A 14051-nucleotide genomic window follows, 5' to 3' on the forward strand; every position below is an offset into this window, starting at 1 on the left:
ACTGAATGAAAATAACCATTGTATACCAAAAGTGCACAACAAGTGCAAAAGTCATACATCAGGCTGATACAAATCAAATACAATTCTCCAGAATCAGAAAGAAGATACAAACAAGTGAATTCCGTCAACAGGCCTGACGGTAATCCACACAAATGATAACAAGAGGCTACACTGAAGAAGACCCCACAGAAGGCTCCGCATCATCTACCATCTTGGTAAACTTCACAGCAAACCTAAGCTCAGTGTTCTCCTGTTGCAATCTCCCTATCTCCTTCTGGTGAATCTTCATCTGTCGGAAGTAATGATCCCTCTCAGCAAGATAGTGATCTCTCTCGGCAATATAATGATCTCTCTCAGCAATGATCTTCACGTTCTCTATTTCCTTAACCTTCAGCTTTGCCTCCCACTCGGCGATAAGGGTTCTGACTTTGTCGTCCCTCTGATCCCTCACAAGGATTTGTCTCCTCTTCTCATCCCCAATGACCTTCGAAGCTCTAGCCAACCTCTCCTTGGTGATGTCGTGCTCCCTTGTGGATGACTCCAAAGCTGTGCTGACCTTGCCATAATAAGCGGTGTCTATCTCAAAGCGCTTCACCATAAGAGCATGCCTCTTATCCTGGTCTTCCATTCTCCCTTTGATTTCCTGATTAGCCATCTGAATTCTAGCAACACTCATCTCCAACTCAGTCTTCTCTGCTTGCAGCTGATCTCTGGCTTTCTTCATATCAAGGAACTCTTCCATGCTGACAGAAGAACGTGGCCCTTCAATCAAAGGAAACCAAGGATCACCTCCATGAAATGGTAGATGTGTGAGCTCAATCCTCTTCCTAAGCCAATCATCAAATGGAGGAAGAGACCTGCTATTAACCTTACCAAAAGGAACCTTGCCCTTCCTCTGAATGTTACGCCATGCTCCTGACACTTGCCACAACTATAACAAATTACCCTTAGTGGGAAGTAGAAAGACTCCTGAATCTCACACTCGAGAGGAGGAACCTCCATAGCAAACCCCATTTGTCTCCTAAGAAGCGTCGGGTTGTAATTAATGCAACCCTGAACTCCTATAAGAGGCACATTGGGAAAGCTCCCACAACTATAAATGAAGTTTTTTCCCGCCATACCATTGTGAGTCCAAGCTATGTCCTTGGCCCGCAAACCCATCAACCTGGTCGCCCAATTAACCGTAGGATCAAGAGAAACAAAAGCACCCCTGGAAGGCAAATATCCCATAAACCATTTGTGCAACAGTTGAGCACAACATCGGATCAATCCACCACGCCTCTTCTCGTTCCGATTATGGACCGAGTAATAAACATCCCCAACCAAGGTAGGAATAGGATTCCTCTGCATAAACACCCGGATGGCATTAATGTCCACAAAGTTCTTCTGATTAGGAAATAGGATGATCCCATAGATGCTCACAGCAATCAAAGCATAAACAGTCCTCCAATTACCCAAAGCAGCATGCTCCTTGGCTTTAGCCTCCAAGAAACTCAGATGAAAACCAGGCAACTTTCCTTTTTCCTTCAAACCCCCCTATGTCACCTCTGGGCTCAAATAAAGAGCACGAGAAATCTCGGCAACATTAGGTTCCTCCTTAGTGACGTAGAACGGAATCTGATCTCTGATCTGAACACCCAGGATGCTAGCAAGGTCCTCCATCAAAGGTCCCAACAGGTAATCCGGGAACACGAAGCATCTCAAGCCCGGGGTCATAAAACTGGAGAAGAGTGTGGACGGCACTCCTGTCGCTGTCTGTGAGCCTGAAAACCAACTTCAGAATACCACCGTATGCCTCACGAAACATCCCCACATGGTCAGGTGTAATCAATGCTATCATATCCTTCAGTACATCAATCTCTGGATTGAAGAAACTGTAGACGACATCATCTTTCAAGTCGGGCCTCATGTCTGGAACAAAGAAGTCTCTTAACCGGGATCTCGATCAAGAATGTCCCCTACATATGGATAAACATGAGTTAGATGCAGATAAATGCAAAATGTGAATGATGCTGATGTATGAATGCAATGCATTGTGCCATCCTCCAAGTCATTTGAACATCTACTACACTGAGTTACGGCCTCTGAACTGATCACAACCATCTGAGGTACTGAGCAACCACAAATCCAACTCGGGGTTCCGAAATAAACGGAACGGAACGATACATCACCATCATCACCAGAGATCCTCTGAGCAGATAACCACAAGACCCTCTGAACCAGCCCAGGGAATCCTGAAATAAACGGATGCCCACTGATAAATACCACGGACAGAACTCCGGCGTCTCAGAAATAAATCCATAAATCCGACTTATAAATAGAACTCTGACCAAAACTGAACCATTAGTCACCATAAAAATATGCATCTGTAAGAATCAACCCTCCCCTCACAGGTGAATTCTAATCAGGTCATCCTAAGGCGGATAATGGTCTCGCCAATCGGGCAAAGATACTCAACGGGTTTTCCCTTTCGGGTGTGCCGTTGCAGCTCTCTTAAGATCATCTAAACCAAAGATCCGGGAAAGCACGGTCACCGAAGTCAATAGCTCAAAAGAGATAACCCAACCTGAGTGGAATAACTCCAAACGGAAGGACTCTCTCAAATGAACCTCGTCCGGCTTGTGGTATGTCACATCGCAACAACATGCTGATACAGCATGTGAGGAAACGTGAGACCACACTAATCCTAGGTGTATACTCGGGCCTGGGTTTTAGCCCCACTCAGAACACCCCCCCAAATCAGAGGAACCACCTGTGCAGAAGACAGCACAATGATAGTATGATGCATGCAAACACATATGCAAATAATCACAGTACATAATAATCATAAATGCAATAAATAGAGCAACAAAAGCAACCAAACCCTATCCTAAAGAGCGCTAGGAGAGACTCGCTTAGGGAAGACGGACCAGCAAGAGGTCAACTTCTATATTTCCCCAGCAGAGTCACCAGCTGTCGCATCCGCGAAAAACAACCGGCGGGAAAAAACAAAACAAACAGAGCCGCCACCGTGCGTTATTTATCCCAAAAGAGGGAAAGGAAACGCTCGAAGTAAACCTGGAAAAGACATGGTCTCGCGACCAAAGAGAGATGGGATCGGGAGTCGGTTATGCGAAGGGAAGGTATTAGCACCCCTACGCATCCGTCGTACTCGACGGGATCCACGCTCAAAAGAATAGAAGCAAGGTTGCTAAACACTGCTCACAAGAATGCACGCACACTGGAATAAAACAAGATGGAAAGAGAGGGGAACGGGCTCGCTAGGATATCGCATCCTATGCCTACGTATCTCATCTGGAATGAGAATCAGAGCTACCGTAGTTCGGCTCACGCACGCCGAAATAAAACCAACACAGGAAACCGACTGCCAATCGCTGGACTTACGTCAGACTCCACACAAACAGGAAAACATGGAAACCGAACGCCAATCGCTGGACTTACATCAGACTCCGAACCAACAAACACACACAGGAAACCAACTGCCAATCGCTGGACTTATGTCGGACTCCAAACGCACACAAAAAGGGTTAACCGGACGCTGAGTCGTCAAAAGCAACAAAAAAGTTGAACAAACAAGCTAACAGGGAGTCTGGTACTCAAGCCTGCTAGCTGTGAAGCAAACACACACAAGAGAGGAAAAGGGTGCCCGGAGAGATCTCGTACGATCTCCTGCCTACGTACCTCATCTGGTATGAGGATCAGGGCGACGTAGTTCCCCTTAACAGGGAAAGAACTTCTAACCTAACCAGAGACTGGGAAATGACAAACTAGAAGGGAGCCTAACTCGAGCCTAATAGTTATCATGTAATCCACAATGGTCCTAGGTTGAGGTTTCTATCTAACTTGCACAGGGAGCAAGCTATCCTAAACAGCACAGTCAAACAACACAAGCACAATAAACAATCACACACACTATATGCAATCAATTGGGCTCATACAAGGTTAGGCTGTGAAACACAAGCCAACTGGAATCGGGTGTAGTTAGCTCTTAACCCTAACATTGAGAGTTAGGGTGAAGGAGATGAAATGGGAAGTGAGGGTAAGACCTCACATCTCTTATCCCTGGCCTAGGAGAGCTTGATTCAAAATAGAAGATGTGGGAGTTCAGAATGTAGGAACTCTTCTCCACAGATGACTGACACAACAAAGATCTTGGGTTAATATCCATAATGCATCAACACATGGTGTGAGCAAAGTGGATGACATACTGAGTAGCAGGAGATGGATTACACATCTCTTTTATCTGCCAATTGCCTCTTAAGAGGTCTTTACCTGCTTGGCACAAAAGTAAACATTCACAAGCATTGCCTCTAAAGGAGGGCTTCAGACAGGTGTCTGCCCACATAACAGGACAGGTCTTCCAGACTACATGAAGTCAAAGGAATTATACCTCAGTGGTTAAGCAACCAAGCAAAGCAAGTTCAAATTAAACTTAAGCAACTTATGTACCTGAAAACAATCTAAACAAATCAGTTCAACTGTACAGACAAACAGACAACAACTAATATCAAACAGTCAAACCCAATGAGCAAAGGCATAAGCCAACAAGTCAAACTTAAATGAGTTAACAACCCTACAAAACACACAAGGTTAGTAGTCAAAAGTAAACATCAAATGCTCAAGTGATAGAACATCATCAACTATGGAACTTGAATGCTCAACCTGAAATCAAAGCTCAAATGTGAGAGGCAAACCACTAGGTCAAAGCCTAGGGTCAAAGATAGAGGAAAAATCCAAAACAGAAGCTGAAAATTAACATGAATCAACTTCAAACACATCTTGCAACAATCCAAAAAGTCCCATATCAATATCATTCACCAAATTCATTTCATGAACCAAACATGGCAAGGTATGCAAATTGTGACCACATTGTGACATCAGAAGAAACAAATGCACATCAAATCAAAAATGATTCAAATAATCTTGGCAAAATTCATGAGTAAACAGGACATACAACATGATCATCACACAAAAAATTAGAGGCATTGGACATCATTAGGCATGGCAATCACATAGCATAAGTAAAGACAAGCACAACAAGCACATGTGTGACACCAATTGTCACACCAACTTAGCATAGGCATAAAACAGAGATGGATCATGGTAAAAACCTCAAACCAAAGCCAAAACAACATTCAACATGTCTAGAAATGGTGTGCAAAATTTCACATTCATTGAATAAGAATCAAGCATTTCACAATCAAATGAAGTTCAAGGCATTTCAAAAGCTCACATATGACCATCCAGAATGAAAAATCTCAATTAAATCAAAAATGATCCCAAAAATTCCAACAAAAATCATGCTCATTCACAACATTCATATCAAGCATCATACAAAAAATCAGGACATTTGGAATTCATTTGGCATGGCAAATTCATCAATCAAGTCGAACATCACAAGGTGTGACACTAATTGTCACACCTACCTTAACATGATCATAAAACAACAATGACACATGATAAAAATACCAAATCAACACCATAATTTCAAGCCATGAGTCTAGTTTCAACATGTAAAATTTCAGAAGCATTGGATAAGAATCAAGTATTTCACAAAGGATATAGCATAGCAATGTCAAGAATGGACATGTATTCAAACACTCTAAACAAAATATTTTCCAGGCCAAGCACAATTTTCATTTTAATGATAAAAAAATACTAGACAAAATCAGGATCACAATGCAAAAAATCTCATCATTTTTGGATCAATTTTCCATTTGTTGTGAATTTTTGAAGACGAGAAAGAAAATAAAAATCATGTGAAGCATGGTATGGAATACATGAGAAAATGAATGAAGCATTTCAAAAAAACTACACTGGCCGGATTCGAACCGTGTGCACATTCAAATTTGATTTTGGCACTCAAGCAAAACGACCATGTTTTGGTCACAAACCCTAACATTGAGCGCGCTGCATGGCTTCGTAGCTAATTGGCATTTTCGTAGCAAATTTCGTAGCTAATGTCCTAGCAATTTCGTAGCAAATACTGAACATGAAGAACATGCAAGGTTGAAGATGAAGATCATCTTCCAAATTTCCAGATTTTCAAATCAGCACCAAAACTCATAATCAAGCACAGCATCATGCATTATTTTTCACGTACATCATAAATCCATGAATCAATTACACAAAAACATCATCAAACGCATGGATCGAAGGAAATAAAGTTTGTCATCAAAAATTCAAATGCATGGTTCTAACTCAATTCAACACCAAATCACTCCATTCAAAGCTCAGGTTCATCACCTTAAAAGATCTACATGATAGGCCTAATGAATTGAAGAATTAAAGAGGTCGAAAAACCTACCTCTTGATGAGCAGTCACTCGATTCACGCGTTTCCAAGGCTCTTGATGCTTTAGATCTTCTCCAATATACTCCTTAAGATGAATGACGATGAATATGAGCCTCAAATGCTCTTGAATCTTGCTCAATCTTCACTTGCCATGGAAGCTTCACACCTTGAACATGAACAAAATAGCAACAATTTCCTCTGTTTCCACGTGCAAATGTGTTCAAATATGATCCATGATGATGAATGAATCAAGGAAACGTGTTGGTGTTTAAAGAATTTTGGAGAAAAAAGTGAGAGAAAATTTTGAGAATTTTTGTGATTCTAGATCTAGAATTGGAAATTGTGAAAAACAGTTATGGTTTAAGGCTTTATACTCAATGCTAATCATGTTTAGGCAATGGTTTAAGCAAATGCAAATGAGATTAGGGACTTTATGGTGTAAGTGCAAAAAATGGATTTTCTACTTCATGCACCTTCATGCACATGAACAGTGCATGTTGAAGGCTTAAAATCACTTAAAAATATTCCATGCACATGTTGGAATTGATTTGGCATGCATATGTTTAACCAAAATGAAGTTATGCATTTTCTTCCCAAAATCTTCATGAATGAACCAATGCCATGCAAATGAGATTTCATGCCAAATGATGCCATGCTTGGAAAATACATATTACAGGGATCAAAGTGCAAAAAGAGCCACTCAAATTGGAGTTTTGGTTGAGAAGTTATGCCCATTTGAAGTTCAATGTACACTTTGTCAAGTTTTGATCATATCTCCTTAACCACACATGAGAAATCCTTGATCTTGGACGTTTTAGAAATGGGAGAGAAAGATCTACAACTTTCATGTTCAACAAAAGTTCATTTGAAGCTTTCTTGATGATGAAATCTTGAGTTGAAAACCTTTCCATTTTTGGCAAATTTGAATTACAAGTCACTTTCTATTTTTGGAAAGTTTTGTCCTGACTTTAAATTCTTCAATGTTGATGTTTGAAATGTCAAATGAGACTTGTTTGAACATGAATGAAGTATTTCTAGCCACTTCCCACCTCCAAATCCAATAGTTGACCTGCAGTTGACTTTTGTGGTTGACAGATGACTTGGCCATGCATAGATGATTTTGAGCCTCAACCACTTGATGAAATAACTCAAAAATGAAACCCTAGCTTATACAAGCTCAACAAAATCATATGATGATCTCCATCTCATTAAAGACCTCATATCCTTGCAGAAACCCTGATTGGTAGAATGCAACTGATTAGGGTTGACTAGAGGTCAAAACCCTAATCCCAAGGCACATGATCAGGCCCAATGAACTTCTTGGTGATGATAAGACCATGATGATGGTGATGTACCATTTCAACCAAGATAATACCCAACCTCCTTGAAGAACCAAGAAACCCTAATTGAAGCACAAACCCTCAGATGATGGGTGATCAATTCAATAAAACCCTCGGGCTTGCATCTCTCAACCTCTCTATCTTCTGAGAAAGACCTAAGAGGATGACTTGCTCATTTCTCACATGATATGCAAATATGTAATGCCTAATGTCCTACAAAATGAAATGCAATATGCTAAGCTAGTCCCAAGAGAGGAGGGAAAATTTTGAGGTGTTACACAAAGCTTTGCATTACTCTTAAGCCACTTCCACAAGCTCCATAAGCAAGATCAAGCACGAATTGAAGCAAGAGAGATCTATTTCGGCACAACATTGAAGGTGATTTTCCAGATTTTTCTTCTCTTCGATTCTCTATTAATATTCATAAATTCTCTTGGATCCTTGGTTGTCTGAAATCCTACCTATGTAGGCAAGAAGATTGAGTTGCTTTGATGTCAAATCGAAGCAACTCAGTTGACACATCTCAAAATTCAACTCCATTTATCTCTCTATACATTTGGAGTTAGTTAAAATTGAGGTGATATTCGTGATCTACACCATTTTATCTTTAAGATCATGTCCTCTTTCTTCATTTATGATGTGGTGATTATTGAACCATTCCGGCCAGGGTCATCGGAGAAGATGACCGACCTTTGGCTCTGGTGATGTGCTATAAGTGTTCAGAGCCATTAGATGAGTTTGAAATGTTTTAATCATGAGCGTACATTGTGGTTACCAAGTGTGTAGACATTTGACTCAAGCGTACGATGGAACGCGCACTCTCCACCACTTGATCGGCCACCTCAATTAATGAGGCAGATCAAGTGGTCCACGTTTTTTGATTATCTGATTTTTTTTTATTCCTTTGATTTTCATTAATTCATATTAATTTTAATATTGATCCAAAAAATATGAGAGTTTCACCAATTTTTTTTTAATAAAATCCTATTTCATTTTCTGAATTAAAATTATTTTTTGGATCATTATTAATATTTTTCATGATTTAATTGATTTTGTGAATATTTTTAATTGTTTAAAAATACTTTTAAGTCTCTAAAAATTCTGAAATTTTTTCTCCAAGGTCCTTTGACTTTTTTTGACGTATGATAAATCTCATGGCCATTTCTTTGGTGTTTTAATGAGGTTTTAGGAAATTGACCAACCATATATTAATTTAATGCATTATTTTTAATATTTTTAATTGTTTAAATGCAAAATTAATTGTGTAGAGCCATTTTAATTGACTTATAAGTTTGACTTGTGTTGTTGGGCATTGGTCAAGGTTGATTTGACTTTGTTAGGTTAAGATCATTGGATTTAGGGGATTGATGGAATGTACATTCCATCTCCCAAAATGAATGAATGATCTTAACTTGGTAAAAGTCCTCCTTTGTCCAATTTGAGTTTGATCCATTTCCCCTCCCTCTTCATCTCATTCCCTTTCTTTATGCCTTCATGTCATGGACCTATGATATCTCAATATCCTAAGGCTATTTGATTGCAAAATCAACATAAGTATGTATGAGATTACATCCCCCACTTTGCATATTCTTTTTATGTGTGGCATGTTTCATGAGCATAGTTCATTATACTATGTCTCTAATATGCATTAACACCAAAATTCTATTGCCCGATCTTAAATAGTTGTGACTTCTACATAAGTCCAATTACGATTGCTTAACATAGCGCTAAATTTTGACACAAAGGCATATTATTCTAGTTAGTGAGATTGTAAGTCTCCCCTCTTTCATGGTATTGTGTGGAAACTTGGCCTTTTTTCCTTCATTTGGAAGATGTTTTGGTTCAAGGATCCATGCTTATGACAAGTGGGTTGAATGTTCTCCAAAGAATGACTTAAACAAAATAACAAAAGCAAAAGCAATACTAACTTCTAACTTATTAACAACTAACATTTAATTTCAAGTCCTTTATTTTAATGCACTTTATTTTTTAGCCTTATTCATTTTCCATTATTCATACCATTCTAATTGTTTATGTTAATGTCATTTTCATTTTGTCCACTTGGACCATATTGTGTGATATATTTTGTTTAGTGTATATTGTGTATGTTTGTGTGGTCTTTGACAATTAATGTATATAATAAGAACAAAAAACCCTAAAATATATCTTGTGTGGACTGTTGGTTTGATCTGAGACAATTGGACTTAGATTTTAGGCAACATTCCCTATGCAAAGGACTTGGCCAATGCCAACTTTCATGTAACCAAGTGCTTGTGATTTTAAACTTCATTTGATACATCATTGAAGATCCATTTGAGTTCATCTGCAACATGATCGTTGTGAAGCTGTTATTTTGAACCTGTGATTTGTACCATCTTGGAATTCATCTGATACATGGGCAAATTTGAAGAATATCATGGAGTTGCTAAGATTAGATATGACTATCTTTATTTGATTCCTTTCTCTTCAAGTTGATATTTTGTGCATTATTTGTTGCTTGATTCTAAAAGTCCAAGGGAATTTGGGTTTCTATATGACATTCTTGTCTATTGGATTGCAGTCCAAGGGAATTTTATGCTTAGGATTAGCCATTGCATTTTCAAACTTCTTTTCTTAATCAAACTTGTAAGTAGACTTAACTATACTTGACTTAAAATTTCAAAAGCCAAAAAGAACTAACTCATTCAAACCATTTTTAGGCCTTTGTGCCTTTCCAACTTAAATTTTTGTTAAAAGAAATGTACTCACTTTGAAATTGATACCACAAACTACGAGGTTTTGATCCCTCATTTTTATGTTGGTACGTAGGCACAAGTCCGAAGGTCTTGTCAAACACAAAAATATAATTAAAGAATTATTTTCTCATCCCCACACTCTGTTTTATTTGCAAACATCATTTGTACATAAAACACATATGCACACAAAAAAGGGCTCCCTAGGAGTACCTAGGACACTTTGGGTGCTAACACCTTGCCTCTGTGTAACCAACCCCCTTACCTGTAATCTCTGGCATTTTATTAGTTTTGATTTGAAAACTTCTTATCTTTTTGGGTTTTGTTCGTACTTTTCCCTTTTCCCTTGGAAACAATAAAAGCGCGGTGACGACTCTGGTTTTATTGATGTCTAGCTTATCCATAGCCTGATGGTCATGAATTTACCGCTACAGTGAGTAAAAAAATTAAGGATTCAAACAAAAATTTAATCACACAAGTGTAAAATACACTATTAAAGAGAAAATAAAATAGAATTTTTATTTTATCCAGAAACATTGATTCCCAAAGGTAACACAACCATCTTTGTTAAGAGGGGAAACACTTATTACATAAGCCATATTCATTTGCTTAAACAAACACGTCTGGTTAGATTCATTAATATAACTCAAGGATCAGAAGACAGAAAATTCTTAGAAGAATTTTTACTTAGGATCATCAGAACCAGAAGATCATTTCACATAGTGAACTAACTAGTTCAGAGTCAGATTATAGAGAGTCATAAATAAGAATGAAGGAAAAGATACACTATATAAAACACATACAACATTAATCACATAAGTGAATAGATATCAAACATCAAATTACCCACTTATATGTTATCAGAGATAGAAAATCACATTTTGAGTATCAGAGGTTGAGTTGCTCATATGCTACTATTCATTAGAAGCCTGTTCATAGCTTTTGATCACAATAGCTTTTGATCATCATCAGACTCTGATTCTCCATTTTATAAGCAAGCACTAATCCTTAACAAAATTCATGTTCAGATTCATTATTATAAAATCAAATCTTTCAATAGAAAGAGGCTTGATAAATATATCAGCCCATTGATGATCTGTATCAATGAAATGTATATCTATCACACCCTTCTGAACATAGTCTCTTATAAAATGATGTTTTATTTCTCATATGCCTCTTGCATGAGAAAGTTTTACACCCTTTGCTTGCCTTTTACAAGTCTCATCTACCTTTTGTATCATGAAGTGAAACCATTTCTCAGTCGAGTTGCTTGCCTTTTGCAAGAGGTCTCTCTGTCTTTCGCAGAAGATTTCAGTTTCATTTCTATATCATTTGTTACTCACCTTTTGCAAATACATGATTCTTCTTACCTTCGTGGAATCCTGCGAGAATATTTCAATCATCGGTACATGCCAAAACTTGTTTGTGGAGACAGAAAAGATAATAAAAAAGTAAATAAAAGATAGAAAAGAGAAAAAGAGAAAGACAAGAAAAAAAATCAAGCATACACTGCATGCATAGCATATTGCATACCTCATGCATGAATGACATTCCTTTTGCAACTGACCCATATTCCCCACAGACATTTCAGTTAATCCCCAACAGATGACCGACATTCCATATTCATCCAATAAACAGTTTCTCACTAATGCTCTTACACTACATCCATTCCTTTTCTATACGGCCAAAAACTCTAGGTATTCTAGTATTTACTCATCTTCTACTTTGATTGTTTGAAAGTCGTTGTTATTCATAGCCTCAGGTCCAAAATGATTAAATATGGGCAGTTGTCATACCCCAAAATTTGTCCTTTTAATTATACTTCTGATTGATTTAGGCTTCTCATTTCATCTGCATAATTTCATTAGGTCATCATATGACTATGCATGCATTCATTGTATAAGTAATCGGAGGTATTGGATTAGTGCACATGGTATGAGCAAATGTTTTATTGGATTAAGGTTTCTTTATCCTAGAGGTTTGTTCTTCAACAAAAATACTCGTGGATCATTGGGTTTGAGAATCATTTCTTATGCTTGCATTTACCAGTTGGATCTGGTTTACATCCTATGCATGTGATCGACAGTGAAGTTAGGGGTTTGTTACTATGTGGTTTATTTCAATACTTTAAGGTTTCAATTGGCTTGTTATTCTTCGTTCAAGGTTTATAGGCATTTCATCACTTATGTTACAAGACATGTGATATGGATTTGGTACGGGAATTTAAAGCGAAGATGGAGTTTTTATCATTTATCATATTGGAGTTTTTTTAGAAGTGAAAAAAATTAACATACACAATTCAAATGTCCAACCATTAAACTATTAGAAAAAACTATTAAGATTAAAAAAAAGACATTCTTTTAGTCTTTTAACTAGCAAATAATATCACATGTGCAAAAACCAAGCTTAATTGGAGAATCATGACAAGAACAACTTCTAATCTCCACTTCTACATATTTCTCTCTGACTGCATCAACACATGCACTCCCATCACCACATAGTCCGGACAACATCACTCCCCTTGTACAATAGTCTGGACGATCGTTAATGTTCCTTCCTATCACATTATCGACAAGAAAAATATATAAACTGATAACACAATTCACAAGGTTTAATGAATAATGTAACTGCGAACAAACGTTAATAATATTATGTTGAGTTAGATTTACCATAGAATTGGCTAAAGAGAGTAAACATAGCGACAAACACTAGGAGAATGATTCCTTTCTTCATCATGATTTTCTTTAATTCAAATATTCTTTGTAGAGATTATTAGAATGTTATGACAATGTGAAATAACAAAAAGTAATACTTCATATTTTATAGGCATAATAGAAGATAATGGTCGAATATTAATTTTTATTTAATAAAAAATAAAATAAAATAACCTCTTATAGTTGTTATAATTTTTTTTTAAAAAGAGTGATCATATATGGGTATTTAATAAAATTTTCAAAAAAGAGTGATTTAGTATTATTTTTTGACCTTTATTTTTTTATTCTTAACTTCGGAGTTTATTTGATTCTTTAACTCTAAAAAGTAATATGTTGAGTGGTCTATTCTTCAAAATGTATTATCTTAATTATTTTCATTTAATTAATGAAGAAAAATTCAAAAATTAATTCTTAAATTCGTCACTAATAAATATAAAAGTTTAATGCAGTCCATTTTAAATGGTTAAGAATCAATATGATATTTTTTTAAGTTAAGGAATTGAAATAAAACAAATTAATATATGAGTTAAAACATATATATTGAATTTTTTTATCAGGATAAGATCAAATAAAACCAATGTGTGAATTTGTCATCAAATCATTATCATTGAGTTAATTTAATCTAATAATATATATTTATAATTAATAAGCATATATAAATCTTGTTTTGATAAATCAATTTAGTTGGTAAGTGTGAAGAGACTAGGCATGGCAACGAGGCGGATCGGGGACGGTTTTTACCTCCCCAAACCCAAACCCGAACCCCCAAACAATCCCCATTCCCCGCCCCAAACCCAAACGGGGATGGAGAATCAAAATCCAAACCCGTCCCAAACGGGTTCGGGTTGGGTTCGGGTATCCCCGCCCCGCCACCATTCATTTAGTGAAATCAATTTTTTAAATAGAAATATTTATTTTTCCAAAATAAAATTACATTACAAATAATAAAATAAAACAATCTAAAAAAATTC

The 14051-nt window shown here is 37.0% G+C and overlaps 1 long non-coding RNA gene across 1 annotated transcript; it reads right to left on the bottom strand.

The window, feature by feature from the left end:
- Nucleotides 1–12686: 12686 nt before the first annotated feature.
- Nucleotides 12687–13184, bottom strand: LOC127129832 (uncharacterized). The gene is made up of 2 exons (XR_007806390.1): nt 13036–13184; nt 12687–12923 (listed from the first exon to the last, which is right to left on the bottom strand). It is a non-coding gene; the product is annotated as an uncharacterized LOC127129832 (long non-coding RNA).
- Nucleotides 13185–14051: the final 867 nt, after the last annotated feature.

Source organism: Lathyrus oleraceus, chromosome 3 (genome assembly GCF_024323335.1).
Source record: "Lathyrus oleraceus cultivar Zhongwan6 chromosome 3, CAAS_Psat_ZW6_1.0, whole genome shotgun sequence".
Taxonomy (NCBI): Eukaryota; Viridiplantae; Streptophyta; class Magnoliopsida; order Fabales; family Fabaceae; genus Lathyrus; species Lathyrus oleraceus.